Source organism: Hibiscus syriacus, unplaced genomic scaffold, assembly GCF_006381635.1.
Source record: "Hibiscus syriacus cultivar Baekdansim isolate YM2019G1 unplaced genomic scaffold, ASM638163v2 tig00111812_pilon, whole genome shotgun sequence".
NCBI lineage: Eukaryota > Viridiplantae > Streptophyta > Magnoliopsida > Malvales > Malvaceae > Hibiscus > Hibiscus syriacus.
The window spans coordinates 964,405-976,419 of NW_024063187.1; the positions used below are offsets into that span (position 1 = coordinate 964,405).

The following is a 12,015-nucleotide window of genomic DNA, read 5'->3' on the forward strand; positions in this document are numbered from 1 at the left end:
ACTCGTCATCACGACTCAAGTTATAAATAAATACGTGAAGTTATAAATAAATACGTGATTTAAGTTAGTTTTTTTGGAATCCTTTGAATGATTTAGGGTAAAATTGGCTCAATAATAAAAAACAAATTAATTTTTTAGTTCAATAAACTAATCTCAATTTTAATTTACAAAATACGACATATGTTATAGTATAAGGTAAACTCATCACTTTCACATTGCGAGTTTACCTGGATATTATTTTTTAATGGACTCAATTTGTGGGTCTCGTGGAGATTTGATAAATATTTTATTTGATTAATATTTTATTATTAATTAATATGTGTTACTTTCTTTATAGTGCTAATTTGGGTTGTTTTTATTTGATATGTGCATGACTCTATTTTCCAGGAAATAACAATTAAAGGCAAATTAAACAGATTTTTTTTGTAGATGTCAGTGCCAACTCAGATTCAAAGATCGATCTAAGCACAAACTCTTATTAAATAATCAAAGTAGCAAGATCAAAGGAGGAAAGCAAGGCGAACCAAATTCTTTAGTAATTAAAAGTTGTAATTGAATTTATATATTTGAGATTTTATTATTATTTTATTAGAAATTTAGTTTGTATAGAATTTTTAGTTTACTATTATTTAGTATTTTAATTATTTATTATTAGGGGTGAAGCTACAAATACCCTCTAGGGGTGAAGCTTGAGATATGTACAATTTTAGAATTCAGTATAGAACTGGTTATGGCTTTTCTTTGTTTTTGGTTTTCAGTTTAATAAAAATATTTTTCTTTTTCATATTTTTTCTTTCTACATGCCAAACATGATCTCTACCATGCTTGGCTAAACTTTTCTTTAGCTGGCAGCTAAGCGAAGACTCGATCCAATCTCGTGAAAATTGTAAAAACGCTTCATATCTTTAAATTTCTTTCTTGATTTTCGGCAGACAAGGGGAGGCGATCGGCCTTCCTTCAAATATCTCAGCACTTTCAATCCAAAAAACACTTATTGGTTTGATCGAAGTTTTGATCTACAGTTGGAGAGGAGAATCGGCTTGTAGCAAGTTCAATTCCCTAATAACAAACATAGCGGCGGTCTGCTAAAGGAAATCAAGATCTGGTTTGATTCTCATCAAGACACCATAATTCGAGCACTGACTTTTCTAGTTCCAAACTAGTATTGGCATTAACATCGATAATCGATATTAACCCAAACAAGGGTTAATTTTCAAGGATTGACTTTGAAAATCAGTTCACTAGAGAGAAGAGCAAGTTACAAGGGTTGGGCCTTGTAGATTATAACTGATATGTATCCGAAGTAAAATCTATTTTAGTGATCGAGACAGATTGAGGTGATGCGAAGCTAGACGCTATCTCTTATCTTAATTAAATTTTTACACTTTATCTTTCTTATTTCTATTTCTTTTACTTTAGTTTTATTTTATTTTATTTATTTGATTATTATAAACCCCTTTTTTTCTATTTTCTTGTTTTACAGATTTCTTGGTTAAAGATCAATTTATATTGATATTAGAAATTTCTGAATTCCTTTGGACAAACACATTTCTTCTCTATACTTCGTTCTTAGCATAATTTTCCGATAAAAAAGATTAATTATTTGAAAATTACGACACTTGTCAAGGCTAATTGTTTATATATTTCCAGGAACTCGTCATTCCTACATGATGAGTTCTATTAAAATATATTATTTTTTTATAATTTAAAATAATATAAAATAATTATATATTTTTTGTTTAATTTCATGAGACTCATCACATGGGCGTGACAAGTTCTATTTGGATTTAAAATTATAATCGTTAAGTGAACGTTGGTCAACGAATAAATTTCCAACGATTATAAATGGCTAGTCTATGGAACTCATCTTGTGGGCATAACAAGTTACATGAACTAGAAGTTTATGGTCGTTGAAATTGGAGGGGTCTAAGGGTTTAGGGTTTATATTGTGATTTATTGAGAAAAAATATTTATTGAGAGAGAAAATTTGTGCTTTTTGAAGATTTTGTGATAAAATGTCTACTTGAGAACACATGTTGCATCTTGATAATGTCCATTTTTCATCGATTGAACTGACTCCAGTAAAATTTATTTCTTATATTTTTTTAAAGTTCAAATTATAATATTAATGTTGTAGTTTTGAAAATTTTATTAATTGTTTGAATTTTAAATCGTAGAAAAAGAACGGGGCATTCGTTATCAAGGAATGGTCACCATATAAGTAGCTTGTTATTTATCTGCAACAGTTCAGATTGTATCTTACCACATTTCTTCATGGTTTTAGGGTGGTTCCTGCACTGATTTTGGCATTAATTGAATATTGAAGATATGAAACGCATACGTTTCATTTTACTAGCGGTGAAGCAATGACCCGCCGCTTACTTTGGAAGATTTAACTTACCAACTCGATGTTCCAATAAATAGTTCAATGTTGGTGAGATATAACAATTACAACCGAGACGAAATTTACGAGGAATTATTGGAAAAGGTGTCACCGCTAGATTTCATAGATGGATTTCGCATATGTATGACGTGGTTGGAGAGTAAATTTCAAGTTGATGTGCGTTATAGTGAGAAAGAGATCTTGTATGTAGCCAGAGCATATCTTCTCCAATAAATTACAGGGAAATTGTTACCGGATAAATTCAGGAATTTGGTGCACACTCAATATCTTTCGCTAATAGAAAATTTTAGTCAGTGTCGTTAATATAGTTAGGGTTTTACGATTTTAACATTCTTATACCGCGAACTTTGCAAGGCTACAATCATAGAAATGAGTCAAAAAGAGAATGTAGTAGGTTGTCTAGTCTTCTTACAATTGTGGGCATAGTACCGCTTTCTATTTTTGACACCAATGACAATAACTCTAGTTGAGTTTCCTCTCGCAATAAGGTAATTTCTTAAATTTATAATTGAGTAAATTTATTATGTTGTTTAGATTGCATCATAAGATTATCGATACAAATTTATCAGGTGCAACGAAAATTGATGTATGAATGATGATTAATATCGTCGGTAGACATGCGATAAATATTATAAATTTTTGTATATTTTTTAAATTAAGAGAATTTATTTTTATTTATACTAATGTAGTATGTTTATAGTTTATTTGGATTTAGTATTATGAGTCATATATCGAGCGATGTCTACCACAATTCTTTTTTGAAGGAGAGGAGATGTGGTGCACCGTAATGTTGTTGCTTCATTTCGCCATTGTTGGGATCCATGTCGTGGATAGAGCGTTGTGTCAGTTTGGGTCCCATCACCCAATTTCAATGCAGATAATTGACATGGACGAAGTACACAAAATTGATATATGTGGGAAGCATATAGAGAATTGTCCAAAGAAGCATGCTACATACATACAACAATAGAATGAGAGGCATTTATATGTGCCTCCTCCTTCTGAGCTCGTACCAGATGATCTTGATTTCTCAATATCTCTATACCTCCAAAATTATGAAGGAAATGAGAAATCATAATTAAAAACATCGAGAGAAAGGGTCGAATGAGAAAAATAAATAGAGGCAAAATATGCAAATGACAAGAAATAATCATCATTTGTAGCATCTTCTTCTTATGTTTCTACCGATTATTTTGCATCTGAAGCAAGTTACGTCGTATATCCTCCATAACATGCTTCAATAGAGAGCCAGTCGGAATGAAATGCAGTGTCACTCTCTTAACCACATTCGGCAAAAGCTGCGGGTTCATAGGATGACTTTTTATATGCTCAATCATCTAGTGATTGTGGTATTCATTTTGAGTCAATGATGTCATTGGTGACTTCAAATACTTTAAATACTCATCATTATCACCCGAAGGTAAAAATTAAAGTGGTGGACAAATCTACACTATATTAGTTCAATAAGAAGCAAACACAAAAGAACATGATAAAGGCGAAGGTAGATGACCACAAAAAAAAATCGATGAGCCCCACGTCATTATCATTCAAGCACTCATCGACATTGTCAAGAATTAAGAAAATATAAATAATTTTCATTATTTGTAGTAATTGTATTTAGTAAAATATTTTTTTATTATTAATTTGTAATAAAGTATTTATAAAATAAATGAAATTATTAAATTTATCATATTTTAATATATTTATTCTTAATTATTACTTAAATATTTTTTTTAAATGATATGAACATGAAATATTTATTTATAAAAAAATTGTTCTTGACGAATAAATAATAGGAACATTAATAAATTTTAAATGATATTATCATTAATATTTTTTAAATGATATGAATATTAATAAATATAATAATTCTCAATTAGTTGCCCATTGGAATTCGTCACGCCCACATGACGATTTCCAATGGAATTTTAAAAATTTTTGCACCTAACTTTCACTTAACGACTATAAATTTTAAGTCCAAACAGAACTTGACACGCCCACATCACAAGTCCCGCTAATTTAATAAAAAAAATAAATTAATAATTACTTTATAATATTTTAAATTATATAGAACTCGCCATGTGGGCAAGACGAGTTCTAGTAAATATATTAAACAATTATGTCCCATGAGGCCCACAGACCCGTGTCTATTAAAAAATATGTTTAATTATAAAATAAGTGCCCAAGCTATACTATTTTTTCAAATATGTGCCTAAACTTTTTTTGAATCATCCAGATGTCTAACGTTACAAGTGTTATCACTTTAGATGCTCAGGCCGTAACTTCTATTAAATTCTACCGTTAAATGACGTGTCGCATTCAGGTGCTTTTAAATTTTTTATTTAAAATTAAAATTAAATTTAAAAAACCAATTTTCTTTGAAATACTTTTAAAAATCTCCAAAACTTTGAAAATCCTAATATCAACCCTTACACTCACGTCGTTCGTCGCCCTTTTCCGTCGATGACGCTCCACCAGACCTCACCTGCACCCATTGATCAATAATCTTATGAAATCGCAACCAATCGATGTTTGTACCCCCGGCAACCATACGCTGCAAAAAGCAACCTTAAACAATCTTGAAGGCTAATCGGTAGTAAGTATGGCGATGTATGAGTAGGAAGATGACAAGGACTACGTTAGCAGCGGTGGTCGTGGCCGGCAAGGATGACATCGACATATTAGGGTCAGGGATTTAGGATTTTTAGAGATTTGAGTTTTTTTTGCAATTTAAGAGAAATTAGAGTTTTTTTTATAAATATAATAATATTTTTAGTTTTTTTTTAAATTATTATCACGTGACACATGTCACTTAGCGTAGAAATTTATCGATAGTTACGTACCAGAAACCTAAAATGGTAGCGTTTGTAATGTTAGGTATATGTATAATTCAAAAAAAAGTTTAAACTCGTATTTGAGAAAAACTGTATAGTTTAGCCTTTATTTTACAATTAAAACTAAAAAACAATATTCAGGCAAATCGTTATGTAATGAATTTACTTTATACTGTAGTAAATATCGTATTTCACAAATTATTATTTGAATTGGTCTATTAGACCAAATAATTAATTCGATTGGATTATTGGAATAACTTTAAAAGTTTTATTCTCAACCAACTACGTGGTAAACGATGATTGGTTCAGGAATCCAGATTATCTCGATCACATACCACAGAATAACATGTCCTCCGAGGATTCCGAGAATAGTGGATTACGATCACCCTGCTTTCAGGGGCTTGCGTGGTATCATCCATCCGTCCATTTACCACAATTAAAGATAATCACAGCCTACACGACTACTTTACTTGCTAAACATCGTAGTGCTTGATAACGAAGTAACATTTTTCAATAACCTATTAAATTACAACAGAATTTTTTTTTTCTTTTTTGGCCATCTATAAATGGTGGAGTTGGTAAGTAGCACCAGAAGAATTTGTAAAGAGAGAAAAAAGCTCGTAAGTGAAAGGAAGAAGAAGATGGAGGTTGGGTTTTTGGGACTGGGAATAATGGGAAAAGCCATGTCGATGAATTTGCTGAAGAATGGATTCAAGGTCACTGTTTGGAACAGAACTCTTTCTAAGGTACTCTTCTTTGGAAATATTATCATCAATCAGTTTGCAGATTGTTTCAAGGTGTTTCTACAATGCAATGACGATGAAGAAAGATCGAGAGTTAGACAAAGATACAAGGAGGCAAAGCAGGAAGCCAAGAAAACAGTGACTAAAGCAAATGATAAGCCATACGAGGAAATGTACAAGAGATTAGACACAAAGGAAGGACAAAACGGCATCTTCAGGCTTGCAAAATCCAGGGAGAATAGGAAAAAGGATCTAGGTAGCATTAGGTTTATTAAGGACAACAACGGTGTTCTTTTAGTGAAAGATCATGATATTAAGAGGGTTTGGGGTAATTACTTCTATGGCTTATATAATGACGGTGCCTCTACCTGTAGAGATATTATCGTTGATGGGCCAGTCGACCATCATACTACGACCAATGACTGTCATACAAGTAGGTTTGGGATTGAGGAAGTCAAAATGGCTCTTAGAAAGATGGTGAGGGACAAAGCTGTTGGTCCAGATCAAATTCCTATCACTGTGTGGTTGGATCTAGGAGAAGAGGGAGTAAAGTGGTTGACCAACATCTTTAATATTATTTTAGAGACTGCTAAGATGCCAGAGGAGTGGAGAGAGTTTACGGTGATACCAATCTATAAGAATAAATGATATCCCCAGTGTTGTGGTAACTACAGAGGTATTAAACTACTCAATCATACCATGAAGCTATGGGAAAGAGTAATAGAGGCTAGGTTGATACAAGTTACTAGGGTTTCGGAAAACCAATTTGGCTTTATGCTCGGCAGGTCTACTACGGAGGCGATTCATCTACTTCAATGACTTATGGAGAAATATAGGGAAAAAATAGAGATCTTCACATGGCGTTCAATGACCTTGAGAAGGCGTATGATAGTGTTCCCCGTGATACGATCTGGAAGACATTGGAAACGAGACGGATCCCAAATTCTTATATCCGAGCGATTCGTGATATGTACTGTAGATCTACTACATACGTCAGGACTACAGTTGGCGACACCGAGGCTTTCCCGGTGGAAATCGGACTCCACCAGGGGTCATCTCTAAGCCCATACATCTTCGCCTTGATTATGAACGACATATATTGTGCGACACCAGATGGTGTTCCATGGTGTATGCTTTTCGCTGATGACATTGTCCTAGTTGCTGAAACAAAAACTGAGCTGAATAGTAGACTGACGACCTGGAAGACTGCTTTGGAAGAAAAAGGTCTAAGGATCAATATGGAAAAGACAGAGTATTTATGTACAAACTTCAGTGGGAACCAAAACAAGGAAGATGTAGAAGTATGCATAGAATGACACGTTCTCCCCTCAAAGGATTGTTTCAAGTACCTAGGGTCTATGATTCATAAAGATGGGGGTGTAGATGATGACGTTACACACTGTATTAAGGCGGGATGGCTAAAGTGGAGGGCTGCTACTGGAGTTTTGTGTGACAAGAAGGTGCCTCTAAAACTTAAGGGGAAAATTTTATAGAATGGCAATAAGACCAACGATGTTGTATGGATCAGAATATTGGGCAATCAAGAAGGATCACGTAAGGAGGATGGAGGCCGCAGAAATGAGAATGCTTCGATGGACATGTGGTCGGACTCTGTGGAATATGACACCAAACTCTACAATTAGGATGTCCTTGGGGGTGGTGCTTGTATCCGATAAATTGAGGGAGGGAAGACTTTGGTGGTTTGGGCATGTCCTTAGGCGACAACCGTCAGATGTGGTCATGAGGGTAGAGTCGATTACAGCTGACGGTGTCAGAAGGAGAGGACGACCGAGGAGGAAGTGGGTAGATTGCTTGAAATCTGATTTGAAGGATTTAGCCCTTACCGAGGACATGACCTCTGATAGAAAATTATGGAGACTTAAGACCAGGATAGCCGAGTAGTGTGGGTCACAACCATATGATGTAGCATCTTTGTCTTCTTTTTAATGCCTTTGTAGTAATTTCCATTATTTCTATTTATACGTTTCTGTCTTTGGAATCTATGAAGGCTTACAACTAGGGTATCGATATAGTGTTGTCTTAATTTAGGTTTTAATCCATTTGATTTTTATTCCTTCTCGTAGCTTGCTATCGATGTATTTTGTGTATCATTCTCTTCATGTTTCCTCTTTTCAAATTTAGTCGGGTCTTACGTTTTCTGTCTATATGCAGAGAATTTTTTTTATTTTTTTTTCACAGGGATTTATTTGCAGGGAATACTTCCCATTACACTCGCACATATGAAGACTGCATAAGAAGACTGTTTAACTATGTATTTATTTATTTATACATGCATTGTATTTTATCTTTATTTTTAATTTTCTAATTGTCAGAAGTCTTCCACGAAAGTTGCTCTCAACATGGAGTTGGGGGCAGCCTACTACCCTACCTCCCCTTATCCCATTACATATGAGAATAGGGTTTTGTTGTTGTTGTTGTTGAATCAGTTGCAGATTGTTTCCATTTTGAGATCTGATTGATGGGTTGGTGTTTGTTTTTAGTTTTATGTATTGTGTTGAAATATTCTTTCTTTATCTAAACAAAGAATTAACAAGGAGGTTGATTAAATCTGACTGAAAAAAAATCAAAACTTCAAAATGGTTGGTTGTCCTTTCTTTCGACTGTCAAAATTTGTGGCAATTGCAGTGTAATGAACTGGTGGCTCATGGTGCCTCGGTTGGACAAACCCCGGCGGAAGTGGTTAAGAAGTGTAAGATCACCATTGCCATGCTGTCTGATCCTGCTGCAGCTCTTTCGGTAAATACAATTTTTGGTATAACGAGTTCGTACATTTTGAGCTCGATAAACTGTAAAATATGTATTTTGGAGATTGCTTAGGTTGTTTATGAGAAAGATGGCGTTCTTGAGCAAATTTGCAGCAGTAAAGGTTACATTGACATGTCGACAGTCGATCCAGAGACTTCGTCCAAAATCAATGAGGTTATTAGATACTCTTTAGTACTTCATAGTCTTGATTCTTGGTGTTTTGTTAGTGTTGCAAAGAAAGTTAATGTCTTCAATGACACAGTCAAACAATGCCATGTCCATTCAATCTTTTTAGTGCGTGTTTGACGAATATTCGGACATAAGTACGAAGATATGACCTTCGAAAGATCATTCAATACATAGAAAAACTCGACACTACAAGTTAAAGTAACACAAAGTATTCTATTCTTCAAGGTCTAAGTTTAAACTGTGTTTCCACCCTAAAAAGTTCATTTTGTTGCATTCTGTACGCAGAGAGATTTGTTAATTATTGAAATGGTGAAGCTGTTATTATCTTACTGTCTAGCTTTCATGATAAAAGTCCAAAGAGATTTTAGAAAACAATGTTTTTAAAGCTCCTTGCTGGAGGATTCTAATGAAACAAATGTGGTTTACTCTTTGGAATTCTCATATTTACTGATTCACCTATCAGTGAATGAATCTACTCATTTCTGTAGGCGATCGCATCAAAGGGTGGCCAATTCCTTGAAGCCCCTGTTTCTGGTAGCAAACAGCCTGCAGAAACTGGTCAACTGGTGATTCTTGCTGCTGGAGACAAGGTAAATTGCTGAAGTAATTTTTTATATCCGTATGCGACACATATTCAGACATGAATATCGGAATATGACCCTCCAAATAAATGAAAAAAATTAGAAAGTTGAACGTACCCGTATTACTCACATACTAGTATCTAATACTTATATCCGAATCCAAGGGCATGCATTTCAACATAGTATAAGGCCACATAAAACAAATTGATTGTGCCATTTTCAAAACACATGTGGATAACATAGAAGTTCGGATTTTTTCCTTAGAAAATAATGGAAGTTCATATGGACATGGGTGATGGAGATACAGATCTATACAAACTCTCAAATTACATGGAAAAACTTTGAAAAAAATTGAACATACTCATGTAGGACTCATACCTGTATATATCCATTTATATTTTTAGTGTGATAAAACTCATCTTTTTCCTTAAAACATCCTGCTAGAGCTTCTATGGAGTGACATTCTAAGCTTAAATGTTTTAGCTATTAACTGGTCTTTTGCATCTGTAGTGAAAGAACATCCATTTTCTTCATCATTATTGCTAGTTTACCTATAGCATGCAAATTTATCTTCACTTGGGTATTAACTGCAGTGTGTCACTTTTTTGTAAATGTAGGCATTGTATGATGCAGCAGTTCCAGCTTTTGATGTCTTGGGAAAGAAGTCTTTTTTCTTGGGACAAGTTGGAAATGGAGCCAGAATGAAGCTTGTTGTCAACATGACCATGGGAAGGTAATGACGGCTCTTCTCGATGTCCTATGTATATCCGAACTTCAAGTTCAGGGATGCGATCCTTACTATGAATTGAGAACTCCACGAACTTAAAATCAACTCATTCATCATAGTTCTTTTTCCTCTGCAGCATTATGAATGCATTTTCGGAGGGACTCATACGGCCGATCGAAGCGGACTGAACCCACATGACCTTCTTGATGTGCTGGTAAGATTGCAACCGATCAAATATTCTGTCAAGTTGTGGTGGCAACTTGGATTTCGACTGACCTACTTTATGGCAGGACTTGGGTGCAATTGCTAATCCGATGTTCAAAGGAAAAGGACCAGCCATGCTCCAGAACAACTATTCCCTGCATTTCCTTTGAAACATCAGCAGAAAGACATGAGGTTGGCTCTTGCCCTTGGGGATGAAAATGCACTACCAATGCCGGTAGCCGCCGCCGCCTACGAGGTCTCCCTTCGTTCACTCTTGCTTGCGTTTGCCGTGCTAAATATGATGAGAGTTGTTATCTTATGATTTTTAACATAAGCATGGGACTGGGAGACCTGGACTTCTCAGCTGTGGTTGAGACTCTGAAGGTTCCTAAGCATTCATCTTGATATCATGGAGGGGACCATGCTTGGTAAATGATTTAGGGTTTCATTCTTGGGTCTATGAACACAACCACTCAATGTTAAGTTGAATCTGGAATTTTACTGCAACTTCAAGAGTTTCTGCAACTCTTTTTTGATGTATTATGTTAATTATATGCATCATAAGTAACCGAATGACGTTAGAATATATCATTAGGAATAAAGTTAAATACATTTAATTTTAAAATTGCATAAAATTATATGCCAACAATGTTTTATAATTTGAGTGAAAATATAAGTATTAAAAAATCATATTTTGATAGAAAGAAAAATAAAAAATAAAATGAAAATATTTAGAATAATATTATTTTTAATACTTATATTTTGGTGGAGTTGACGTAATAATTAAAATATATATATATATATATATATATATAATATTACAATTAATTGTGTGGTGACACATGTCATCATAATAGATGTTTAAATTTATTAAATATAATTAAAATTAACATGTGGTATATATAATTATACTAATCTTTTAAGGATAAAGTACATGAATAGCCCCCTAACTATAGAATATTGTTTTATTAAGTCTTTCGACTATTAAAAGTTACAAAATGATCCTTCAACTATAAAGTGTTGCTTTGTTGAGTCTATCGACTATTAAAAGTTACATAATGGTCACTTGACTATTCATTATGTTTCAAATTCTTTCTTTTCCATTAAAAAATGGTCGTCGTTTGAGTTGAACGTCAACATGATAACTGTCGTTCGAGATTATGAGACCAGATTTTAAAACATCACAGGTAACAGGTTAACATTTAGCTCAGAATGTCATTAAATTTTTAACAAAAAATGACTAATTTAGAACATATGAATAGTTCGGTGACCATTTTGTAACTTTTAATAGTCGATGGACTTAATAAAACAACACTCTATAGTCAAATGATCATTTTATAACTTTTAACAGTCAATAGAATTAATAAAGCAATACCCTATAGTCGAGAGACCATTTTTGTATTTTACCTTTTTTTAACTATCATGTCAAACTAAAACCTCTACTAACGAAAAAAGACTTGATTATTAAATAATTATTAAAAATTTAAAAGATTAATGATAAATTAAAATGTTTCAAGAATATTATAATGATATAAATATAAATACGAAATTAAGTAAATAAAATATG

The 12,015-nt window shown here is 33.5% G+C and overlaps 1 pseudogene; it reads left to right on the forward strand.

The window, feature by feature from the left end:
* LOC120171187 overlaps window positions 1-10,853 on the forward strand; it is a 27,720-nt pseudogene extending 16,867 nt beyond the window's left edge.
* The last annotated feature ends 1,162 nt before the right edge of the window (window positions 10,854-12,015 follow it).